Raw genomic sequence first — 26130 nt, forward strand, 5'->3', positions numbered from 1 at the left:
CTTTGGTCAATTATGGCTCAGGGGGTTTAAAACACCCCTCACACTATATAAGGCCGCCTGCACAGCGGCCCTGTGTAGTGTGTTCCGGCGTGCTGAGAGATAGAGAGAGAGAGAGAGAGACAGTGTCATTTCATTTGAGTTAGATAGATTAGGCAGGGCAGTCAGTCAGTTAGCTGCACTTACAGTGTATTGTGTATATATATGCATCCCAGGTGTTGTGTGTGTGTGTGTATATATATATATACACTGTATTCAGTTTAGCTAGATCCGTTCCTGTTATCTTCCTACTGACAGGCAGGCTTGTCTTGTTACAGTATTTACAGCTACCTGAAGAAAATTGCTGGTGTTCTTTTGATCCTATTAATACCACAGTCAGGCAGCTAGACTATTTACAGTTAGTGTAGTGCGTCCTGCTTACAGTGTTCAGCTAAAGCTACAAGTTAGTTTATTGTGACCTCTGCACAGTGTTCAGCTAAAGCTACAAGTTAGCGTAGTGCATCCTCCTCACAGTGTTCAGCTAAAGCTACAGGTTAGTTTACTGTGACCTCTGCACAGTGTTCAGCTAAAGCTAAAAGTTAGTGTAGTGCGTCCTCCTCACAGTGTTCAGCTAAAGCTACAGGTTAGTTTAGTGTGACCTTTGCACAGTGTTCAGCTAAAGCTACAAGTAAGTGTAGTGCGTCCTCCTCACAGTGTTCAGCTAAAACTACAAGTTAGTGTAGTGCGACCTCTGCACAGTGTTCAGCTAAAGCTACAAGTTAGTGTAGTGCGACCTCTGCACAGTGTTCAGCTAAAGCTACAACTTAGTGTAGTGCGTCCTCTGAACAGTGTTGATCTAATGCTACATGTTAGTGTAGTGCGTCCTCTGAACAGTGTTCAGCTAAAGCTACAGGTTAGTTTAGTGTGACCTCTACACAGTGTTCAGCTAAAGCTACAAGTTAGTGTAGTGCATCCTCCTCACAGTGTTCAGCTAAAACTACAAGTTAATGTAGTGCAACAACTGCACAGTGTTCAGCTAAAGCTACAAGTTAGTGTAGTGCGTCCTCTGAACAGTGTTAATCTAAAGCTACAAGTTAGTGTAGTGCGTCCTCCTCACAGTGTTCAGCTAAAGCTACAAGTTAGTGTAGTGCGACCTCTGCACAGTGTTCAGCTAAAGCTACAAGTTAGTGTAGTGCGACCTCTGCACAGTGTTCAGCTAAAGCTACCTGTAGAAGGTTGGTGGTGTTTTCCTGATCCTATCACTACCGCAGGCAGCTAAAGTATTTACACGTTAGTGTAGTGCAACCTCTGCACTGTTCAGCTAAAGCTACCTGTAGAAGGTTGGTGGTGTTTTCCTGATCCTATCACTACCGCAGGCAGCTACATTATTTACACGTTAGTCTAGTGTGACCTCTGCACAGTGTTCAGCTAAAGCTACCTGTAGAAGGTTGGTGGTGTTTTCCTGATCCTATCACTACCGCAGGCAGCTACATTATTTACACATTAGTGTAGTGCGACCTCTGCACAGTGTTCAGCTAAAGCTACCTGTAGAAGGTTGGTGGTGTTTTCCTGATCCTATCACTACCGCAGGCAGCTACATTATTTACACGTTAGTCTAGTGTGACCTCTGCACAGTGTTCAGCTAAAGCTACCTGTAGAAGGTTGGTGGTGTTTTCCTGATCCTATCACTACCGCAGGCAGCTAAAGTATTTACACGTTAGTGTAGTGCGACCTCTGCACTGTTCAGCTAAAGCTACCTGTAGAAGGTTGGTGGTGTTCTCATACTGTAGGCAGGCAGTTGATTTTGCTAGCTGCAGTATCAGTATATATATAGATATATATATATATATCTATATATATCTATATCCCCGCTTAGTACAGGCCATTAGTATGTCTGGAAGGCCAACAAGGAGAGGCAGACAGTCACAAGCCAATAAAAGAGGGCAAGCAGGCTCTGTGTCTAGAGGCAACGGTGCTGGTTGTGGAGACGGTGCATCCTCATCAGCACGTGGCCGGCAGCTGGCCGTGTTGAGCCGCAACATGCGGAAGACTTGGTCGAGTGGATGACTAAGCCGTCCTCATCCTCCCTCACCCGTGCTCAGGGTACTTTGTCTGGCAAAGCAGCTGCCAACGCGGCCTCTTCCCTCGGCTCAATGGCATCAGTGACTCCTTCCCTAGCCCCACCATGTCCTCCTGAGGAGTCCCTCAAACTGTTTGACCACAGTGTTGGGTATATGCTCCAGGAGGATGCCCAGCGTTTAGAAGGCTCTGATGATGATACTGAGCTAGATGAAGGCAGTAACGTGAGCATGGACAGAGGGGGTGCCCAAGAAGGACAGCAATCTGGCAGTCATGCTCCCCCTGCTGCAGCATACTGCCAGGTTTGTTTCAGTGATGAGGAGGGAGGGGATGATGAGGTCACTGACTCAATGTGGGTGCCTGATAGGAGAGAGGAGGAGGAGGCACATCACCAATGAGGCAGGATGCCCTCCAGGGGCTAGCCTAAGGGCAGCACGCTGCTGTCTCTGCGCGTTATTCCAAAAGTTCTTTGGTGTGGGCCTTTTTTGAGACGAGTGCATCAGATTGCACTGCTGCTATTTGCAACATATGTCTCAAGCGTATCTTGCGTGGCCAAAACATCTCCCGCTTGGGCACCACATGCTTGACCAGACATATGTTGACCTGCCATGCAGTTCGTTGGCAAGCGTATCTAATACACCCACACCAAAGAACAAAGAGGACCTCTCCTTGCTCCTCATCAGCTGAGATCTCCAACCCCACTATACCTTCAGTCCTCTCTGAGACCTGCACTGAGAGGAATGAGGGTGTAGAATTAGGTGTGTCACAGCCAAGTACTTGCGGGCAATCTGCTTTCGGTACACCGACGTCAGATTGTACCAGGCAAATTTCCCTGCCCCAGCTGCTGCACCACCGAAAGAAGTTCGCTCCCAGCCATCCACATGCCCAGCGGTTGAATGCTAGCTTAGCAAAATTGCTAGCACTTCAACTGCTACCTTTTCAGTTGGTAGACTCTGCCCCCTTCCGTGAGTTTGTGGAATGTGCGGTTCCTCAGTGGCAGGTACCTAATTGCGACTTCTCACGAAGGCGATTCCGGCTCTCTACCGGCATGTGGAAGGCAATGTCTTGGCTTCGCTGGACAGTGCGGTCAGTGATAAGGTGCATATTACCACTGACTCATGGTCCAGCAGGTATGGACAGGGACGTTACCTAAGTTTTACGGCGCATTGGGTCACTCTGCTGGCAGCTGGGAAGGATGCAGGACAAGGTTCAGTAGTGTTGGAGGTTGTTCCGCCACCACGCCTCCAAAATGCCACTACTAATGATTGTGACACACCTCTCTCCTCCACCCCTTCCTCTTCTTCTTCCTCCATGGCCTCTTCCTGTGCTTTGTCCTCGGAACCAGTGGTGGTCCGTAGCCGTTCAAGGGGCTACGCAAGTACGCAGGCCAAAAGATGCCATGCGGTGCTTGAGCTGGTGTGCTTGGGGTACAGGAGTCACACTGGGGCAGAGGTTCTGTCAGCTCTGCAGGGGCAGGTTCAGAGGTGGTTGACGCCATGCCAACTTAAGGCAGGAATGGTGGTTTGCGACAATGGCACCAACCTCCTCTCCGCCCTCCGACAGGGACAACTGACCCATGTGCCCTGTTTGGCTCACGTCCTTAACTTGGTGGTGCAGCGGTTCTTGGGCAGGTACCCGGGCTTACAGGATGTCCTGAGGCAGGCCAGGAAAGTCTGTGTGCATTTCCGCCAGTCATATAATGCCAGTGCTCGGCTGGCAGACCTCCAAAAGGAATTTAACCTGCCCAAGAACCGCCTAATCTGTGACATGCCCACCTGGTGGAACTCAATGTTGGCCATGCTGCAGCGGCTGCACACGCAGCAGAGGGCCATCAATGAGTACCTGTGTGACTATGGCACCAGGACAGAGTCAGGGGAGCTTGTTTTTTTTTCCCCACGCCAGTGGGCCATGATCAGGGATGCATGCACTGTCGTGTCACCATTTGAGGAGGCCACGAGGATGGTGAGCAGTGACAGTGCATGCATCAGTGACACTGTCCCCCTTGTCCACCTGTTGGAGCACATGCTGCGTGGAATAATGGACAGGGCACTTGAGGCAGAATAGAGGCAGGAAGAGGAGGACTTCCTTAGCTCTCAAGGCCCCCTTTATCCAGACAGTGTTCCTGCGTGCCCGCCGATCACACAGGAAGAGGACGAGGAGGAGGGGGAGGAGGAGGAGGATTGTGTCAATATGGAGGTGGAGCCTGGCACTCAGCATCAGCAGTAGTCTTTAAGGGATCATTTAGAGTCCCAAGAAACACATGGACTTGTACGTGGCTGGGAGGAGGTGGCTGCGGATCATGTCGTCCTTAGTGACCCAGAGGACTCCGGACCGAATGCCTCAGCAAACCTATGCTGCATGGCCTCCCTGATCCTGCAAAGCCTGCAGAAGGATCCTCGTGGTATCAAGGAGAAGGATCAATACTGGCTGGCAACCCTCCTTTTTTTTTTTTTTTTTTTTTTTTTTCTTTTTTCCCTCTTCTTCCCTCCCCCCTTATATCTTTATTTAACATTTTTCATAACAATTCATTTCCCACAGGGGACAATTCCATAATACAAATCCCCCAAGGTAAAAAGAGAAAGAAAAAAAAAAAAAAAAAAATTTTACTTATCCCGCAAAACCGTCTCCCCCCCCCTCTACCCCCCCCAACCCCACTCCCCACCCTACCCTGCAGAACATTGCTCGCAAGGAACACCTTACGTCGTGGTCACTCCATTCTTCTTAAAAGTCCCTTCCTTATTATACCGTTTTTATAATCTCCTTTAAATAAGTCCAAGATCTTTTAAATTTAATCCAGCCTGTCCACTTCCCTGTGTGTTCTGTCTTCTCATCGGGTTCCATTCCCCGCACATCCAGGCGCTCGACATTAAATATTTTGTTAAGGCCGAAGAGCCAATCTCGCATGTTAGGACTCGAAGAGTTCAACCAATTTAAAGCAATCTGTCTCTTGGCTACATCTAACATTATGGGGACCAGGGAGGATTTATAACTCTTAACTGGTTCCGAAGTCCCATGGAAGAGACAGACCCACGGGTCTTCCGCCATTTCCCTCCCCGTGATATCCTTTATCAATGATAAGATTTTTTTCCAGTAAAATTTAATGATGGGACACTCCCACCAGATATGGGCCATTGTGCCCACGTTTGAGCACCCCCTCCAGCAAGTATTGGCCTTTGTCCCATCCATTTTACTTACTCTGTCTGGGGTGGCATACCATCTTACAAGAACTTTATAATGGATTTCCGTTCTCCTATTGTCTAACGCCGAGTGGTGGGCCAATCTCAAAATTTTATCTATCGTGTTCCTATTACACTGTGACCCCAGTTCCTGCTCCCACCTTTTGATGTAGGGAGGCACCACCAGCTCCTGTTCCACTCCCAATATTCTGTATATTTGAGCTATGCCACCTCCTGATTGCTCCTTCATACAAAGTTGCTCCAGCGGTCTAAGCTCTTCCATACTTCTGAGTGGCTTCGGTAATTTTTCAATAAAGTGTGAGAGCTGGAGGTACCTCCATCCATCCATAACCCATAATTCTGGTTCCCTACTCAATTCCGTGAAAGTGCGAATTTTCCCCTTACTGATAAAATTTTTTAGTTGAATAGAGTCCTATTTTAACCAATTCCCTCCCACCTCCCTCCTCCCCGGTTCAAAAAATAAGTTGTTTTTCATGTATATCAACGGTGAATTATGTGACCATTTGTGCTGTGTATGTATCATATCCCAATATTTGAAAGTGTTGTGTGTTAACGAGGATGTATTAGTACTAAGTGCTCTGAATTTTGGGGGGTTCCAAAGTGAATGCGCCAGATTATTGTTACTCAAGGAGTGCTCGATATCCACCCATCGCTTATCCGACCCTTTTTTACCCCAATCAGTGACCCGTGAGAGCACTACAGCTATGTAGTACCTGTTGAAATCCGGTAAAGCTATTCCACCTTTTTTTTTCCCTCTACTCAATGTTGCATAGGCGATACGTGTTTTTTTGCCACCCCAGACAGCTTCACTTATTAATTTCCTTATAGCCTTTAAGTAATACCTCGGTAGTGGAATAGGCAACAGCTGGAATTTGTACAAAATTTTCAGAGTTACCATCATTTTAACCGCATTTACCATGAAAGAGACCTGTACCGCGGCCTTCTTGCTTCTTGCCTGATGTCATCTAACAATGGGATATAATTTTTTTGAAATAATTCTTTGAAAGTATTGGCTAATTTAATTCCCAGATACCTAATTTCCTTTTTCCAGGGAAAGGGAAACACTGCAGCTAGATGGTCTTCTTCTTGCTTACCCAAGCTAAAATTAATCCCAGGAAGTCCGAGATTTTAAATATCAAAGTTTGAAACATCTCTGTATCTTCTAAGGATCCGGAGCACATTAGGTAGGGTTATTCTAGGATTTGAAATAAAAAACAAAACATCGTCGGCAAATGCCGCTAATTTGTGTTCCTCAGTTCCCACCTTCACCCCACTACAGTCAGGACTATTCCGAATAGAAGCCAGAAGAGGTTCGAGGGACAGGACGAACAGGAGGGGGGAGAGCGGGCAGCCCTGCCTAGTACCATTTACCATCTCAAAAGGTTTTGAGATGGCCCCGTTTACTCTTACCACTGCCGTAGGGCTGCTGTATAGAACTCTGACCCAGGAGATAAACCTAGGTCCAAACCCCATGGCTTCCAACGTGTTCATCAAGAACCCCCAGTCTACCCTGTCAAACGCCTTTTCGGCGTCAACTGACAGGAATAGAGCTGGGGGTCCCCCACGTCTACAGAACTCCGACAGCAGCACCATCCGCACCCCATTATCCCTGCACTGTCTACCAGGAATGAAGCCGGCCTGGTGCATCCGGACCAGGCCGCCTTCGTTCCTGGTAGACAGTGCAGGGATAATGGCCACACTCCCTTTCAATCTATTGGCCAGCATCTTGGCATATAATTTAACATCTGCGTTCAACAAGGATATGAGTCGGTAGCTCGAACACAATCTGGCATCCTTCCCTTCTTTCAGTATCAGGGTAATCGTAGCGGTCAATGCCTCGCCTTCCATCCCACACCTGGCACCGAGTTCGTTCCAGTATTGGGACAGCCTGGGGACCAATAGGTGTTTCATTTTCTCTAAATAAATGGTAGTGAAACCATCCGGGCCTGGGCTCTTACCCTTCGGGGAGTCTCTCAGGGCGGCTAGAATTTCCTCTTCCTCAATAGGCTTATCCAAGAGATCCCTATCCTCTATGGGCAGCCCCGTTAGTCCTGCTGCTTTTAGGAAGTCCATGCCCCTGGCTAACCGGGTGCTATCCTCCTCCCCCTGTTGCCCTATAGAGTAAAGGTCAGCATAGAACTTTCTAAACTCCTCTGCCATGCCTCCACTGGTCACTATTGCTTCCCCTCCTTTGTTGTGTATTTTGTCGATAAAGTTCCGACCTCTTTTTTTCCTTTTTAATCTGGCCAAATGTTTACTCGACTTGTTCGCCCATAAGTAGTTATCCCTAGTTATTAAATTAGTGGCTCTCTTAGCCTCCTGCTCCATCATGTCCCTCAGCTCCTCCCTCTTGGCGACCATTAAACGATAACAGTCCTGATCCTGCCCCTTATTCTTTTTGTGTACTTGCTCCAAGGATAAAATTTCCTCTATCAGCTTGCCCCTTTCTTCCTTCCTTTTTTTTTCAGGCCTGCTCCTATGGATATAAGTGTCCCCCGGATAAAGGCTTTATTTGCCTCCCATAAAATAGAGGGTGATACCTCACCCGTGTCATTTGTTTTAAAGAAAAAATCCACCTCATCCTGGATCTGCTCTACTACTTTAGGGTCCCTCAACAAATCCTCGTTCAGCTTCCACGAGAAAGGCCGTCCCCCCGCTTCTGGGATCTTCAGCCTCATTGTGACCGGAGAGTGGTCTGATAGGGACATTATTTCTATTCTGGTTTCTGTAACCCACTCCAATAGACTATGGTCCACGAAGATATAGTCCAATCTGGAGTAAGTCCCGTGCACAGGGGAGAAGAAGGTGAAATCTCTCTCTTTAGCGTGTTGCAGTCTCCACGCATCCATTAACTGGTTGCGGAGTAATTTCCGCCTAATTGACCCTAGTGACACCTTCCTTATCCCCTGGGCACGAGACGTACTATCCAGATCGGGGTCCAAACAAAAATTTAGATCCCCTGCCAGAACTACCTCCCCTTCACCAAATTCCATCAGCTTCTCCAATGCTTGTCCCAGGAAAATCGTAGGACTCCTATTAGGACAATAAACGTTTGCCAGCGTAAACATCCTAGATCCAATAGTTCCCTTTAGGAAAATATAACGGCCTTCAGGATCTGTCGATCTATCCCTCAGCGAGAAGTTCGAGGCCTTAGACAACCCTATGGCAACTCCCCTTGACCCTCTGTCAGGAGAGTCCCCATAGAACCATTGAGGAATCCTAGGGGAGAACAGCCTGATTCTGGTGTCAAGAGTCAGATAGTTTTCTTGCAGGAGACCCATGTCCCCACGAAGGTGGCACAGTTCCCTTAATATTTTATGTCTTTTCCTGGGTGAGTTTAACCCTTTTGCATTGTAAGATATAAATTTGAGCTCAGGCATATCTGTTGAGGCGGACGTTCTCCACTACTCCCTGCTCCTCCCGAGCACATCCTGCAGATGCCCCCTCCCTACCCCTATCCCCTCCCCCCCTCATCTGCCCCACCCTCCCCCTTCCCCCCCTCCCTCCCCCCTCTCCCATCCCTGATTACCACCCCCCCACTCCCACTCCACCCCCCTCCCACCTCCCCCTCCGCCCCCCCGGTAGAAGCTTCACCTCGAGCCCGCACGTATGGAAATTCTCCCATTCCACACTACGGAACTCCTCCCGCAGGGCGGAGCTCCAGCGCCGACGTCCAGCGCCCTCCCCTCCCGAGGGAGAGAGAGGCGCAGGAGGTGAAGGTTCAGAGCGCCCCCCGCCCAATGACACACCCCCACCACCACGCCCCCTGCTCGGACCATATATTTTTAAAAGAGAACCGTCCAGAGACAAACCCTTCCCAGTCCCTGCACTTTGTTCTATTGCAGCTTGAGTCCAAAAAACATTAATCCTTATGCCTCTAAGGGTAATCATCCTCTTAGGGGGGGAGAGGGGAGGGGCGGGGAGGAAAGAAGGAGAGAAAAAAAAAAAAAAAATATATATATATATATATATATATATATATATATATATATATATTCTCCTCTTTCCCTCAGCCCCCCCCCCCCAAGTCCACCTTCCTTCAATAATTATAACATATCAGGGATGGGGATGCCCAGATTGTTACAAAAGTCCTGCGTCTCTTCCAGGTATCTCATTCTGTATGATCGTCCATCTTTTGTGACTATCAGGGATGTTGGGAACCCCCAACTATATTTGAGGTTTGCCCTCCTGAGTTGTTCGAGGATTGGTCTCATCTGTCTTCTCCGCTCCAGAGTTCCAGCTGATAGGTCGGTGAATATCTGCGGATTTTTGTTTTCAAAGCTTATTGGAGGAGCCCCCTTTAAGTTCTTCCAGATTTTTTCTTTATCCTCATATTGGTGAAATTTGACGATAACGGCTCTAGGGGTGTCCTGCTTTATGTGGGGGGGCTTCCTTATTCTGTGGACCCTGTCGATCCTTAAGGCTTCCTCTTCTCGCCTGCCCAAAATGGGGTTGAATATCTTCCTCATCTTCTCTCCCAGATTCTCATTTTGTTGTTCCGGAATAGATCTGATTCGTAGATTTTGCCGCCGGCTCTGGTTCTCCTGTTCTTCCAATCTAAACGTCAATATACATTTTCGTTTTGTATCTTCCTGACTTGTTCTTTTAAGTCTGAGATTTCTTTGGCTTGAATACCTGAGGCCTCTTCAGCTACCTCTACCCGGCGGAGAAGGTGTCCCATGTCAGAGCGGACATTTAGAATCTCCGCTTTTATCACATTTTCTAATTTTGTTTCCAATTTAGTAAACATTTCGCTCATGTCTGATTTACTCGGCACTAGAGCCATTATTCTTTGCTCGTCGACGGCACTCCGTGCGGACGCACCCTCCAGATCCAGATCTTCATGGGTTCTGTCCCCCTGTCCCCCCTTTTGTTTCTGCTGTTCTTTTTTCTTGTCCTTCGTACCTGGGTGTTTCACCTCCATTCCTGGGCTCTTTGCGCTTGCTTCTTTTAAATATTTTTGTATAGAGCTGGTGTTTAGGCTCTCTCTTGTATTCTGGGGTTCCGTTGTTCTTGATGAACGGCCTCTCATACTTCCGCTCCCTGTCCCAGTACCCCTTATAATAATTGGGTAGAAAGGAGTATCAAAATCACCGCCTCTAGGTACTTCTCTATTTGGGAATCTCCTTCCCCCCTCAGACCATAGAGGTAAAGGATATGCTGCTCACACAGGAACTATATATAGTCTCTGTAGTAAGCGTGCCATCTTCTTTCTCCTTCCAGACCGCGATGTGCGCTAAAGGTGGTTATCTTGCAGCCACTTATCTTTTAGTTCTAGGACCATGCTCAGAGAGGGGAGAGGGCCCCCCCGCTTAGTATTCTAGGCTCCAAGTTCTGTTCACATTCGGGGAGCTCCGTTACCCTTGATGTCAATGAAGTGTCCGTTAGGCAATAAAACATGGCCCATTACCCTAATAAATGCCCGCTTGCAGCTTATAGACAGGGGGGGGGACCGGGGGGCAACAGTCATCAATCCAGTCCTTTTAAGCAAGGCCTATATCAGTTAGTAATAGGAAGTCCTGATTACCTATATTTTCCTGGTTTCCCAGTCTCACAACAGGTGAACCGGATCTAACCCACACAGTTCATATCATAGCTTGACAATAGGAGATAACAGCAGGACCTCTCATACCTTGCTTCTTCTTTCACAGGCAGCCGAGCTTAGCGGTAATTACTTTTGCTTCTTTGTCTTTACTTCCTGATACAGCATTCAGGACCCGGGTTCCAGCTGAAAACCGCAACTCCTCTCCATGCGCCCCCTGGCCGGGACTAGTAGGCTCCTGACACTCCTATCTATCCGCCGCGTCAAGCCACATGGGGGGGGATGGTGCGCTGATGACAGCCTCATCTGTTGTCCGTAGCGGTCCCCGGGAGTATAGCCGGCGCCGCTGCTGCAGCTTCCGCGGATTCGGCAGGGGGGAATGATTTGGGCGAGTGGGCGGCCGCGCTTATACAGGCATCTCGCGGTCTCTCACCCCGCGAGGCATCTCCGAGGATCGTAGGCGCTCCATCTCACACCTCCCTTGGAGCCGGCGCTAGGCTCCTTCCCTGTGCTGACGTCACACGCACATCACGTCAGCCGTTCTGTGTGACTGGGCCATCGAACCGTGACTCCTGATCCCTTGAAAAAGCCTGGCAACCCTCCTTGATCCACGTTACAAGGGTAAGGTTGCGGACCTTATCTTGCCGTCGCAGAGGGAGCAGAGGATGAAACATCTTCGGGAGGCCTTGCAGAAAGGTCCGTGCAACGCGTTCCCAGAGACTGGGAAGTTACAAACTCCTGTTTCTGGACAACGTGTTGCTGAGGCTTCGGTCAGTCAAAGAAGGAGCGGTGGAGAAGGTGGTCGTCTGACCGATGCGTTCAGACTTTTTTTTAGTCCACAGCCCCAAGGTATGATCGGTTCCAGCAACCATCGCCAGCGTCTGTTTTACATGGTGCAGGAATACCTAGGGGCAAGATCTGACTTGGACACCTTTCCCACTGAAAATCCTCTGGGTTACTGCGTCGTGAGGATGGATCACTGGCCAGAGCTTGCACAGTATGCAATTGAGCTACTGGCCTGTCCTGCATCCAGCGTTCTTTCGGAACGCACATTCAGTGCTGCTGGAGGCTTTGTAACCGATCACAGGGTGCGTCTGTCCACCGACTCGGTCGATCGACTGACCTTCATAAAAATGAATCAGTCTTGGATCACCACCACATACCAAGCACCTGATGCTGATGTAACCGAATAATTTTTTTTGGAAATGTCAGATCCCTTCAAGACTGCCTATGCTGATGCTGAGTGACTATCCTGTTATGCTGAGTGACTATCCTCTTCCTCCTCAATGATCAAGCTGATAGCTTGTAAGAATATTTTTGTTTCTGGACACCGCCACCAGTGGCTAAGGCCCAATTTTTCAGCCCCTGTTTAACAGGGGCGTGTAATTACAATTTTTGATGCAATACTTTGCAGCAGGGCTCGTTCCTGCGCTCCAATTAGAGTATCTGTGAGGGGTTGCAGTGTTGTGGTACCAGTGTCTAAGGCCCAATTTTTCAGCCCCTGTTTAACAGGGCGTGTAATTACAATTTTTGATGTAATTCTTTGTAGCAGGGCTCGTTCCTGGTGCTCCAACTAGAGTATCTGTGAGGGGTTGCAGTGTTGTGGCACCAGTGCCTAAGGCCCAATTTTTCTGTCCCTGTTCAACAGGGACATGTAATTCCAATTCTTGATCTAATATTTCACAGCAGGGCTCTGTGAAGGCTTACAGTGTTGTGGCAACACCAACACCTAAGGCCATAATTTCTGCAGAGTATATAGGGCAGGCCCCTACTTTCAAACATCCAACTTACAAACGACTCCTACTTGCAAACGGAAGGAGACAACAGGAAGTGAGATGAAATCTACCCCAAGGAAGGGAAATTCTCTACTGTAAGAGTTAAAATCGGAAAAACGTTTCTCCTTTCCACTGATGCTTTATCACCAATCCTTGTTTCATTAAAACCCCCAAATTTTCAAAAAACATTTGTCATTGTGACAGAAAGTGAGGTGAAATCTTCTGAAGAGGAGCACAGACAGCAGAACAAATGTCACAGGAGTAATAAGCCTTCCCTATGTTTTCCAAAAAGGTTAAAAATAGATTTTTTGGCTGGAGCTACACTTTAAAAATGTATCAGTTCAAAATTACAAACAGATTCTACTTAACAACCAACCTACAGTCCCTGTCTTGTTTGCACCGCCTGTATACTGCTGTTCACAGTATATAGGGCTTGGTGGCCCCACGCCTTTCCTTTTTTTAATTTGGGTGCGGGGTTACCCTTAATATCCATACAAGACCCCAAGGGCCTGGTAATGGACTGGGGGGGGTACCCATGCTGTTTGTCTCACTGATTTTCATCCATACTTTCGGGACCCGACATTACATTAAAGCCGCAAGCAGTTTTAAATGACTTTTATTCCTTTAAAAATGTAATTTTGTGCAGGGACTGTTCTAAGCACAGGAAACATGCGCCACTTTACAGGCATACTATAGACACCCCCCAGGTATGATATTTAACCGGTTCAATACAGGGCAATTTCACCCCCTTCCTTCCCAGGCCAATTTTTAGTTTTCAGCGCTGTCGCACTTTAAACGTCAATTGCGCGGTCGTGTGACGTTGTACCCAAAAAAAATTGACGTCCTTTTTTCACCACAAATAGAGCTTTCTTTTGGTGGTATTTGATCGCCTCTGCGGTTTTTATTTTTTGCGCTATAAACAAAAGAAGAGCGACAATTTTGAAAAAAACACAATATTTTTTACTTTTTGCTATAATAAATATCCCAATTTTTTTTAAAAAAAAACAATTTTTTCCTCAGTTTCGGCCGATACGTATTCTTCTACATATTTTTGGTAAAAAAAATCGCAATAAGCGTATATTGATTGGTTTGCGCAAAAGTTATAGCGTCTACAAAATACGGGATAGATTTATGGCATTTTAAAAAAATATATATTTATTTATTTTTTTAGCGGCGATCGCGATTTTTTTTCGTGACTGCGACATTATGGCGGACACATCGGACACTTTTGACACATTTTTGGGACCATTCACATTTATACAGCGATCAATGCTATAAAATTGCATTGATTACTGTGTAAATGTGACAGGCAGTGAAGGGGTTAACCACTAGGGGGCGGGGAGGGGTTAAGTATGTTTCCTAGGGAATGATTCTAACTGAAGGGGGAGGGGACGCACAAGGGGAGGAGACCGATCAGTGTTCCTCCGTTCTGGGAACACAGATCGCTCTCCTCAGAGCTGACAGGCTGTGGATCTGTGTGTTTACACACACAGATCCACATGCCGGCCCGGTTAACGGGCAATCGCGGGAGCCCGGCAGACATCGCGGCCGCCGGGCACACGCACCGGGTCCCGAGTAACGCGGCGGGCGCGCGCGCGTGCTCCCGGCGGCGTGCGCGCGTGCTCCCGGTGGCGTGCGCGCGCGCCCCCTAGACGGCCGGGAATCCCAGGACGTCATATGACGTCCACCCAGGATGGGAGATCCCATCTGTGGACGTCATATGACTATGGCTGGGTATTGAAGTGGTTAAAGGAATATTTCACTTTTTTTTCACTTTAAGCATCATTAAAATCACTGCTCCCGAAAAAACGTCCGTTTTTAAAACTTTTTTTTGCATTGATACATGTCCCCTGGGGCAGGACCCGGGTCCCCAAACCCTTTTTAGAATAAGGCCATGCAAATTAGCCTTTAAAATGAGCACTTTTGATTTCGAACGTTCGAGACCCATAGACATCAATGGGGTTCTAACGTTCGTGCGAAGTTTCGGTCCGTTCGCAGGTTCTGGTGCGAACTGAACCGGGGGGCGTTCGGCTCATCCCTAGTCCTGTTTAGTATCAGGCTGGGTTCACACTATTGTGAATTAGATGCAGGTTTCCCCACCTCCAATTTAAATGTCAGGAGCGGCTTCGGTGCGAATGGCTCAGGAGCCCTGTGCATTTTTTGGTCCGTTTCAGGTCTGAATTTGGCCAAAAATATGGGCTGAAATCAGACCTGAAACTGTGAACGGGGACGCACCGGACTCCTGCTGTGAGCCGCTCCGTGCTGCAGTGTGAACCCAGCCTCCCAGTAATCGCAGTGACACAGCTTATTAAAGGGTAACTCCACTTTTGTGAGAAGGAAACTAGCAAAATAAAAAAAAATAAAAATATAGTGTATACAAATACTTCACAAATCATATTGTAATTGAATGTTAACAAAAATGACCCTTCTTTCAAACTGCAGTTCTGTAATTTTCTGAAAATGCAATACATAATGGCTACCTGGAGGTGTTCTCTACACAAAATGTGTACAGAACGCCCCACTGGAAACATCATTTCCTGCTTGTGTGATTGGCTCACTGATTTTCCCAGAAGTCCGTACTAAGATACATTGTTGTTGCAGGGGATGCCTGAAATCAAACTTGTAATTTTTTATACAATGCTCCCAAAGAAAAATTACATCTAAAGGGATGCAGGCCTAGCAGCTTTCCTCATTAGTGCCTTACAGCTGCTGCAGCTGATTGATAATTATGAAACCACTCTCATTAGACTCAGTGAGCACAGGGGCACAGAGGAACAGAGACAGTGATTTCTTCAGAATAACAAAAGATAGGAATCTGCAACAAAGTTTGTTAAAACGCCTGCAATGTACTTAGATCAGCCAGAGGGGAATGTTTTTTTTTCTCAACAAAGGTGAAGTTACGCTTTAAAGTTAACCTTTTTGAAATTCAAGGTTCTTGTTATACCAACATGTCTGTCTTTCCTTTAATTAACCTTATAGACTATTCTATGATCACTGTTGCCGCAAGTTGTCCCTAATTTTCCCATCTGCAAGCAGCTATGTGTTATTTGAAATTAGTAGGTTCAAGAGAGCATGATTTTCCAGTTGTGGCTTCTACCTTTTGACCCATAAAAAATTTGCTGGAATACATTCAAGAAATGTTGAGCCTTATGCCTGGTACACACGATCAGAAAATTGTACGAAAAATACAGATTTCAGAGCGATCGTACAATTATCTGATCGTTAGCACAGAGCTTTCGAGAGACAATCAGGACAGTTCATCCGATAGTATTTGATCGGACATGCACGAAAATTTTCTTTGTACAATGCCAGATCGTATGATTTTCGTTTAATCAGTAGAGCTGTAGTTCAAAAATGCAATACAAATGCATTACAACACATGACATCACTTCCGAATTTTTATTATGTCGTAGGCAAATATTTGTGACTTTACTAAACTTATCAGATTCGATCTGAGATTAGCATGCTGTTGTGAATTCATGAAGAAATATATATTCCTGGCAGAAACATGAGAGATGCTTAGGCCTCAAAAAGTAGATGAACTGTGATGTTGCAATAATTGAACTGTTGCCCTTTTGGAGACCTTTAGGACAAATTAGACGCTCTCATGTTTTTCCAAGTTTTTCTACTACTTCAAATATTGAAGACTTTTACAAGCATGTATTGTGAGGAAAACTGTTGGAACAATAACTGCTCTCATCACAAAACAAGAAGATATTTACATGGTATTAGTGAATAAACGAAAGCTACCCTTATAGCCATAGGATACAAGGTTATACAGACTATTCTCACATAGAAATAACCTCACCTGGCCTAAACCTATTGTGTTCAAGTGAGGAACTGTTTAAATAGCTAACACCTTGGCTAACAAAACTCATTGTATGAACTTTTAGGATGGTTTAGACAAACAAGTCATTTCTAAACACCCAGTGGGAATGTTCAAGGTCCATCTCAACACGTTAGAAAGAGCTGGATCTTGTGCCAGTCAAAAATATTTTAAAAGTATCTATAAGGTTATTATAAGTCATTTCAAACTATCTATGACATTGTAGGTCACAGAGACATTATAATGTTGGCATCTGCGGACCCAACAACTTTGCTATGAAGAAAATGTATATGAAAGTGTGATTTTATAAGTAGAAGTGTCTTAAGAAACTAATTAGATTAGGTAAAACATATAATTATGATTATAACTATATAAGACTGTAGCCTATGCTTAGATAAACGAATATTCATTGGAGATACCAGAATTATACAGGTATCCATATAGATAATCATTTTTAGGTAGTATTGATTAATATATATAACAACGCGTGTATTTCATAGATAGACCAGTTTTTATAGACATACATTTATAAAGATACATATATATAACCAGTTATGTAAAAATGATTAATCAAGATTATACTGAGTGTATTTTACATTAGACCAATTACCAGAATATTTAAAGGTATATACTTATCCTTACCATTATACACATTACGAAAATAGAACGTATTAACTTAAAAGCATGGACTCAAAACACATGTAAGACACCTGGTGGTTGAAGGTGGTATTATTTGAACTCCCTTAATTTCCAGAGAAGGTTAATAATTAAGTCTCCTAACCCAATGGAGAGCGAGCCACGTCCTTTTGGGCAGAGCCATTATAATTTTTATGGTCTTATTATCTGAAATGGTATTTAGAGGCAAGTAAGATGAGAAAAGGGAGGAAGGAAGCTCAGGGATCCACCCTGAGGGGGGACACTGGGAGATACACACACTCCCAGACTGACACTCATGCACCATGCATGAATACATATCTTTACATTCATGAAGATTCCTCGACACATAATACTTGGATACTCTTAAAGAGGATTTACTTCTTGTAACCTCCGAGTTCTATTTTGAAACTACAGCAGCCATCTTAAATCTGGTAACCAGCCAATAGGAACAGTAGCTATCCTGGAATGGATAATTATGTCATGTGATTTTATCTTGTATGTTCTCTCAAATATTGATATATTCTCTCATATATTGATGTATTGAATATTATACAGTTGATAATCATTCTCCCGAATCAATAACCGCCTTGTAGATTTTTCTCTAAAGATTCAAATTTTTCATCATATTTTTCTTTTTGCATAGTTGCCACATTTCTTGACAAAGCAAACGTCTAATTTACTTCACATTTTTAACCACTTACTTACCTGCAGTATAGTAACGGTTGTACGTGTGAAATACAGATGTTCTGTTTAATTGTCAAGTTCACAAGGTTATTGATTCTACCGAGAAGTTATCATGGTGGTATTATGTCAAAGGGACGGTACGCCCATTTTTGCAAGTGTTTTTATTGATTTTCAAGACGTTCATGTAACGCAATCAGTATCTTAATTTCATGTGATTATTTGTTTTTGTCAACCAATAAATAACTGTTTCGTATGCCCACACGTCTCCGTGAATAAGTTTCACATGCACAGACTGTGTCATATAGATTGATTTTGTATCTTAAAAATATCCTCGTTAAAAATTACTCAATAATAATTATTGTGCGGGAAACCTGTCCTTAAAAAAGCACAACTTATTCTGACTGATTATTCACAACAATGCAAAAAAAAAAACGGATGATTGTTCGTCCGATAATCTCATCGTGTGTACCAGGCATTGGTGTGAAGTTCTGTTTGTCCAATCAATATCAGGATATGCGAAGTATCCTATAATAACTTCCGGACATTTCAATCTCTGAGAGCAACCACATTTCCCCTTATATTAAGGGGCTTATATCAAACATCCATCAGTAATTTAACAAATTTTTCATTCACGTGACGCTCCACACACAAAACAATTCCGCACCCTCACAAGTCAAATTAATGATGTAATCTCTCACACTTCAGATTGTTCTTGACATACAGGCATGTCCCTCCTCTTTCCTACCTAACCGGTCCTTCCGAAACAGTGTGTACTGTTGGATATTTACAGCCCAGTCATGTGAGTTGTCTAACCAGGTTTCTGATACGCCCATGATGTCAGAATCCTTCTCAAATAGCAGTTGTTCTAGTTTTTCCATATTGTTAGCCAGACTAGCATTTGTGTAGATACCTTTTACTTTTTTACTTGTGTTTAGTAATTTATTGCTGCTTACTCTTGGATTACAGTTAGCATCAGGCAAACCTCCTGCATTGGGCATGGTAGATTCCTTTCTGACTCTTCCCCCCGAGGGCCTAGTTTAAAAAACCCCTCCAAACTTTTAACTATTCTCCCAACAGAGCTGCACCCTTCTCATTTATGTGCCATTTATCCCTATTGTAGAGCCAGTAACTGACTGAAAAATTAGCCCAGCTCTCAATGAACTCCAAACTTTCCTTCTTACACCAGTTCCTCAGCCATATTTTCAATTCTCTTAGCTCCAGCAGACCTCTCTGGTGTAGGTGTCATGGTTATGCAATAGAGTTTGTCTGTCAGCTTAACTGTCACCATGTGTTCATCTCTAGATACCAGCTGACTCTCTCCTGACTGCTTTTATAATCTCTCCTCTAGCATGGCTCCACCCCAGCTCCTATCAGTGAACTCTATATTAACCTGTACACTGCAGGCCAGCCCTGCTGAACAACCTTTGTGTGTTTGGCTTCCTGTTTCCTGTGTGCTCTACGTTTGTTTCTGTTACCGACCTTGGCGTGTTCTCAACTATTCCTGTCTGCTCGTGACCCTGACCTTTTGGCGTGTCCCCGACTATCCCTGTTTGCCTGTGACCCTGAGCCTTTGGCGTGAACTCTGTTGTCCTTGTCTGCTTGTGGCCCTGACCTTGGCTTATTATCTTACCATCCCTATCCTCCTGTTGCCTACTGTGGACGTGAGCTGGGGGACCCTGGGGGTCGCAACCTGGAGCCAGTTGCAGCCCAGTCCATCCTCACCACTAGAGGCTCTGGTGAACACCTGCTGGCTCTTAGACTCCGCGCCCTAGGGAATCTTACACTCTAACCCCGGTGGGATCCGTGTTGGTGTTCCAGCAGCCCTGCCTTCTTTACCACCCATGACAACCATCCGCAGCAGTCAGCCGTAGGGTCCACTACCTTGTGGTGCACTCCTGATCCCAACAGTGTGCATCTGTCACCTAGCCCCAAGGTGACCTGACAGTAGGTCATGGCACAGGGAGTATTTCTAAAAACACTACCTTGAAGTCATTTTAGCTTAGTACCTAAGTCCCTTTATTTGTTTTCATCTTTATTATTATTATTATTATTATTATACAGTATTTATATAGCGCCAACAGTTTACGTAGCGCTTTACAACTTGAGGGTAGACAGTACAAATACAATACAATTTGATACAGTAGGAATCAGGGGGCCCTGCTCCTTAGAGCTTACAATCTAAGAGGGAAGGTCAAGAGATACAAGAGGTAATAACTGTGGGTGATGTGCTGATTGAGAAGAAAAATGTACAGTTGTTAGGTGGGGGCCAGATAGGCTTCTCTGAAGAGATGAGTTTTCAGGGATCGTCTGAAAGTGGATAAAGTAGGGGAAAATCGGACAGATTGGGGTAGAGCATTCCAGAGGATGGGGGAGGCTCTGGAGAAGTCCTGAAGGCGAGCATGGGATGAGGTGACAAGGGAGTTTGAGAGCAGGAGGTCTTGGGAGGAGCGAAGAGAACGATTAGGTTGGTATTTTGTGACTAGGTTAGAGATGTAGCTGGGGGCCAGGTTGTGGATGGCTTTGTAAGTTATAGTTAGTATCTTGAATTTAATTCGGTGACTGAGTGGCAGCCAATGGAGGGATTGGCAGAGGGGTGTAGCAGACGCTGAGCGGTTTGTGTGGTGGATGAGCCTGGCAGCAGTGTTCATGATGGACTGAAGTGGGGATAGCCTATTTAGAGGTAAACCAATGAGGAGGGAGTTGCAGTAGTCAAGGCGGGAGATGACCAGGGAGTGGATTAAAAGCTTTGTGGTGTCATTGGTTAGGAAGGGGCGTATCTTGGAGATGTTGCGAAGACTGAGGCGGCAAGCTTTGGATAGTGATAGAATGTGGGGTCGAAAGGTTAGTTCAGAGTCCAGGATTACACCTAGGACCTTGGCGTGGGGAGATGGGTTGATAGTTGAGCCGTTGATCTTGACAGGGAGATCAGGGGAAGTGGCACCTGAGGGAGGAAATATCATGAGCTCGGTTTTGGATAGGTTGAGTTTGAGAAAGTGATGTGACATCCAGGCTGATATGTCTGCTAGTAAGTTGGTAATGCGTGAGGAGACAGATGGAGAGAGCTGGGGGGTGGAGAGATAGATTTGGGTGTCATCAGCGTAGAGATGATATTTAAAGCCGTGGGAGGCAATCAACTGACCCAAGGAGGTGATGTAGATTGAGAAAAGGAGAGGTCCAAGAAAAGAACCTTGGGGGACCCCAACGGAAAGAGGAAGAGGAGAGGAGGAAGTAGAGTTGTAAGTGACACTGAAGGAGCGGTGGGATAGGTAGGATGAGAACCAGCGAAGAGCGCAGTCACGGAGACCAAAGGAGTGGAGTTTTTTGAGGAGGAGGGGGTGGTCCACTGTGTCAAAGGCAGCAGAGAGATCCAGGAGAAGTAGTACAGAATAGTGTCCATTGGCTTTAGCCATTAGTAGGTCATTTGAGAGTTTAAGGAGAGCAGTTTCCGTGGAGTGTTGAGGGCGAAAACCGGACTGAAGGGGATCAAGAAGTTTATTCATGGTCAGATGGTCGCTTAGTCGGTTGTAGACCAGTCTTTCAAGAAGTTTGGAGGAGAAGGAGAGTAAGGAGATGGGACGTAAATTGTTGAGATTGGTGGGATCCAGTGAGGGCTTTTTTAGTATGGGGGTGACTAGCGCATGTTTTAGAGAGTTTGGGAAGATGCCACAGGAGAGGGAGAGGTTGAAAATGTGAGTTAGAGAGCGTAGAATCGAGTCAGAGGGTGAGCGTAGCATTTGCGAGGGAACAGGATCCAGGGGGCAAGTGGTTAGATGAGTGCTAGATAAAAGTTTAGCAACCTCAGTAATAGTAGCAGGGTTGAATGAGGGAAGTAATGATTGTGTCTGTGGACATGGGGTGTTGCATGGGGGAGGTTTTTGCGCATTGGCGATCTCCTCGTGAATTGTATCAATCTTAGTTTTGAAGTGATTGGCAATCTCCTGGGCAGTGAGTGAGTTGGTGGGTGGAGGCAGTGGAGGACAGAGTAGAGTGTTGAAGGTAGAGAAGAGTTGACGTGGACTGGATGAGAAGGTGTTAATGAGTGTGATAAAGTAGGTCTGTTTGGCAGTGTGAAGGCAGGAGTAGTATTTTAGGAGGGCAGATTTATATTGTGTGAAGTCTTCCTGGGTCTTAGTCTTATGCCACAGGCGCTCAAGAGCGCGGCTACGTTTTCTGAGACTTCTGGTGTCATCTGTTTGCCAGGGTTGTAGCAGTCGGGGCCTAATTCTGCGTGTAGTGAGGGGGGCCAGCTTGTCTAGGGAGGAAGACAGTGAGCTGTTGTAGATGAAAGTAGCTAGGTTGGGGCAGGACAGGGGGGAGATTTTGTCATAGAGGTGATCAGTAGCAGAGTAGAGAAGAGAAGGGTTGAGGTGGCGAAGGTTTCTACGTGTAACTGTTAGGCGGTTGGAGGGAGAAGAGGTGGAAGACAAGGAGAGAGCAAAACTAATAAGGTGGTGATCAGAGAGTGGGAGTGGATTGTTGGAAAGGTTGCACGGAGTGCACAGATAGGAGAAGGCAAGGTCAAGGGTGTTGCCATTGGAGTGGGTAGGAGCCTGTATCCATTGCTTCAGGTCAAGCGATGAGGTTAGACTGAGAAGTTTAGAAGTAATAGTAGTGTTAGTGTTGACAGGGATGTTGAAGTCCCCAAGAATAATTGTGGGGATTTCAGAAGAGAGAAAGTAGGGAAGCCAGGCAGAGAAGTCATCAAGAAAGGCTGATGCTGGTCCAGGGGGCCGGTAGATGACAGCAATTCTTAGAGAAATGGGAGAGAAAAGACGAATGCAGTGTGCCTCAAAAGAGGAGAGTGTCAGAGAGGGAGGTGGGTGAAGTACCTGATAGGTGCTGCATGGGGCTAGAAGGATTCCCACTCCACCTCCCTTCAGACTTTGTCATTAGTACCACACTGTGCCATAATAGCTCGGTCCTCTCAGCCCCACCCAACAAACTGTTCTTCCGACTTGCGTTGTGTTGAACTCAATTGCTTGGTAAACAACATACTGTTTGGCAATCACAGTCTTTTTGACAGATTACTCTGGAATCCCCTACAAGCAGTATTTCTTTATCTTTGTCTATCAACTCCTGTCCATAGAAAAGAAACTCCCCTGGCAGCTAGTGGACTTATTCTGCTCCAGTAATGGTACCCCTGAGCTGATATCCCCAACATCATACAACCAGGCATAATTATCGGGGTATACTTACCAAATCAGGACTAGCCTCCCTAACTCTTTATGCTTCACCATGATCTACCCTGTCTTCTGACCATAACCCAGCTACTTACCCTGGACTCCTGTACCTTCATATATATACCCTTCTCTATACTGTCCTCAAACTGCAGCTAATGGGTAAGGCCCAGACTCCTCTCCAAGTTGTTAATGCTCCACAATGTTGCATGTTGGTTATTTAGATCTAGAATGTGGGCTTCTAAATGAACTACTTGCTCACCCTAGAATAGCTGCTTGAGGAACATATACATGGAGCGGGATGTTCAATGTGTCGCATTTCCTCATGGAGGGCATGTTTACCACTAGCCTAATGAGGATACTCAAAATGTTGGTATACTGTCATATTGCAAACCTTTTTTTTTTTTGCTGATCTATACATGAGACCATAGACCATCCTTTTTACAGAGCCTATCGGTTCTGGCCATGCCCTGCTATTCTCACAGTACACAGGGCTTCTCTCAGTGCCCAGCAGCTACAACAGTACCCAGCAGTTACAAGATGAACCAAGCAGTTTTCGCAGTGCCCAGTAGATTATCACAGTATCCAGCAGTGTTATTGCAGTGCCCACAAGTGTTCTCACAGTGCCCAGCACTTGATATTACAATGCCCAGTATTGTTATCACAGTGCCCAGTAGCTCTGTACCCAGTAGTCGTTATTCCTGTGCCAGCAATGTTATTATAGTGCCTAACAGGGTTTTCACAGAGCCCAGCTGTTAATGACATTGTCCAGTAGTAAGATTGCAGCGCCCTGTAGTTGCTTTTACATAGCCCAGTAGATTATTACCCAGTAGCTGTTAAAGTGCATTAAATCCAAAAAACAAAAATGTATTATATTGCTTTTACATATTCCTAGATGTGATGGCTGCATTTGTTTTCTTTTAAACATTTTTCCTTTATTTTCTATGGTAGTTAGTGGGTTGAGACAAACCATTTTACATTGACAATGGTCACCGACTCCCTTACACCGCACACAAAGCAACTATGAACACTGACCAAGAATGCTACAATGTACAATTTTTCCCTCACCAACACCGACACACACTGCTTTATTATTCCTGTACTAGTCCAGTATTATAGAGAGTTCTCAGTAAAATTCCTTCTATTAAGTTATTTTGAGTTACAAGTCCTTGTCTGTCTTTATTACTATTAAATGTGTAGTGATATGTGATATGAGGAAACAAATTATATTGGATTCATAACACATAGTGTGGTGCTTCATTAATTTGGGTATAGTACACCCCATGTTCTCTTCATCTAAGAAAAAAACAACACAGTGCTTGAATCCAACATCTCAAATCTACAGGTGCACACAATGTGCAAGTATGACAGCCAGAGAACTAGCATTTTCATAAGGAATGATCAGCAATAATAGCCTCCCTGATTCTCTTATGATTTCCTTTAGGGTCAGGAGCGATAGTCATATAGTGCCCACCTTTAAGGTCAGGACGATAGTCATATAGTGCCCGCCTTTAAGGTCAGGAGCGATAGTCATATAGTGCCCGCCTTTGAATCAAGCATATAACTAGAGTGGGTCAGTAGTATTTATCAATTCTAAGTGTCCATGTGCATTGGAGGAAGTATAAAAACGTCGCCAACTGCTGGCCATAGACAACAGTGTCATATAAATAAACATTTATACTCACGCCTTTGCTGCTTGGTGTGTTCTAAGTCTAGATCCAAATGTAAGTATCAGGAAGTGTTTTTTCTTCAGAGTCCTGAGCATGCAGCTATGCCAACTTCTCATATTACCTTTAGGTCTCCTATATTAGTGACAATGGTTTCCGGAAGAATTCATAACTTTGTATAGAGTTTGTAAAGTATGCAATGCAGCTAATGTATATGTCAAAATATGCCATTTGAAATCTTATGTTGTTTTAACATAAATACAAATCTTATCTGTTTTGGCAGGCTGCCTTTTGCTCTTTGCTTAAAACGACTGTGTCTTAAAAAAGTATTCATACCCCTTAAAATTTTCCACGCTTTGTCATGTTACAACCAAAAACGTAAATGTATTTTATTGGGATTTTTTGTGATAGTGCAGTGTATTGCTGTCTCCCAGGGGCACGCTGGATTATTTGTATCCTGAATATGCAGCGATGGGATTGTATTGAGCCTTCAGCATTGCTGATACTAAATCCAGGATCTAAGTGGTGCATCCGGTGTTGGCACACCTCCCTCTAATGGCTGCTCCCATAATTAGGAATATTGTTTACATGCCCCTGCTGAGATATTTAGCTATATCTAATATACTTTCTTACTGCTGACTGAACTTTCTTATTCTACCGTAACTTGCATGATTTTGCATTCCAATTTAAGATAGAGAGACATATTCCCTTCTCTGTCTCATTTGTGAACCTTGGCCGTGTCCTGAGGAAGCCTAACAGCGAAATGCGTAGACATACAAGGGCTCACTGCACAATAATCATAGATGCTATATGTTACAATTGTCATTGTTTTTTAGATATTTGTATTTTTCAATAAATTTATATTTTTTATACTGCTATATCTTCTCCACTGTTTCTTAGCCTAAAAAGCCCGCCTCCCTGGTAATACTCAGTACTACCTTATTTTGTATCCTCAATGATTTATGGACGTGGCTCATTTTTGGTGCACTTTTCTCTCTTTTTTTGTGTCTTTATGTGATAGACCAACACAAAGTGGCACATAATTATGAAGTGGAAGGAAAATGATAAATGGTTTTTCAAAGTTTTTACAAATAAATATCTGAAAAGTGTGGCGTGCATTTGTATTCAGCCCCACTGAGCCATTACTTTGTAGAACCACCTTTAAAACCACGTTTGACTGCAATTACAGCTGCAAGTCTTTTTACATACACTATATTACCAAATGTATTGAGACGCCTACCTTTACACGCACATGAACTTTAATGGCATCCCAGTCTTAGTCCGTAGGGTTCAATATTGAGTTGACCCACCCTTCTGCAGCTATAACAGCTTCAACAAAGGTTTAGCAGTGTGTCTATTTGAATGTTTGACCATTCTTCCAGAAGAGCATTTGTGGGGTTAGGCACTGATGTAAAAGAGAAGGCCTGGCCCGTAGGCTGTGCTCTAATTCATCCCAAAGATGTTCTGTCCGGTTGAGGTCAGGACTCTGAATTTTAGTTACTTTTAGTTACAAAATCCTAATAAAATACATTTATGTTTTTGGTTGTAAC

General features: G+C 45.1%; 1 protein-coding gene across 2 annotated transcripts in view; it reads right to left on the minus strand.

The window, feature by feature from the left end:
* LOC141106399 (membrane-spanning 4-domains subfamily A member 4D-like) overlaps nucleotides 1–24749 on the minus strand; it is a 97081-nt gene extending 72332 nt beyond the window's left edge. For both annotated transcript variants that reach the window (XM_073597161.1, XM_073597160.1), the window contains exon 1: nucleotides 24599–24749. The gene's annotated coding sequence lies outside the window, so the exon portion shown is untranslated. The remainder of the gene's footprint in view (nucleotides 1–24598) is intronic.
* Nucleotides 24750–26130: the final 1381 nt, after the last annotated feature.

The sequence above is a fragment of the Aquarana catesbeiana genome, linkage group LG08 (assembly GCF_042186555.1).
Source record: "Aquarana catesbeiana isolate 2022-GZ linkage group LG08, ASM4218655v1, whole genome shotgun sequence".
Lineage (NCBI taxonomy): Eukaryota > Metazoa > Chordata > Amphibia > Anura > Ranidae > Aquarana > Aquarana catesbeiana.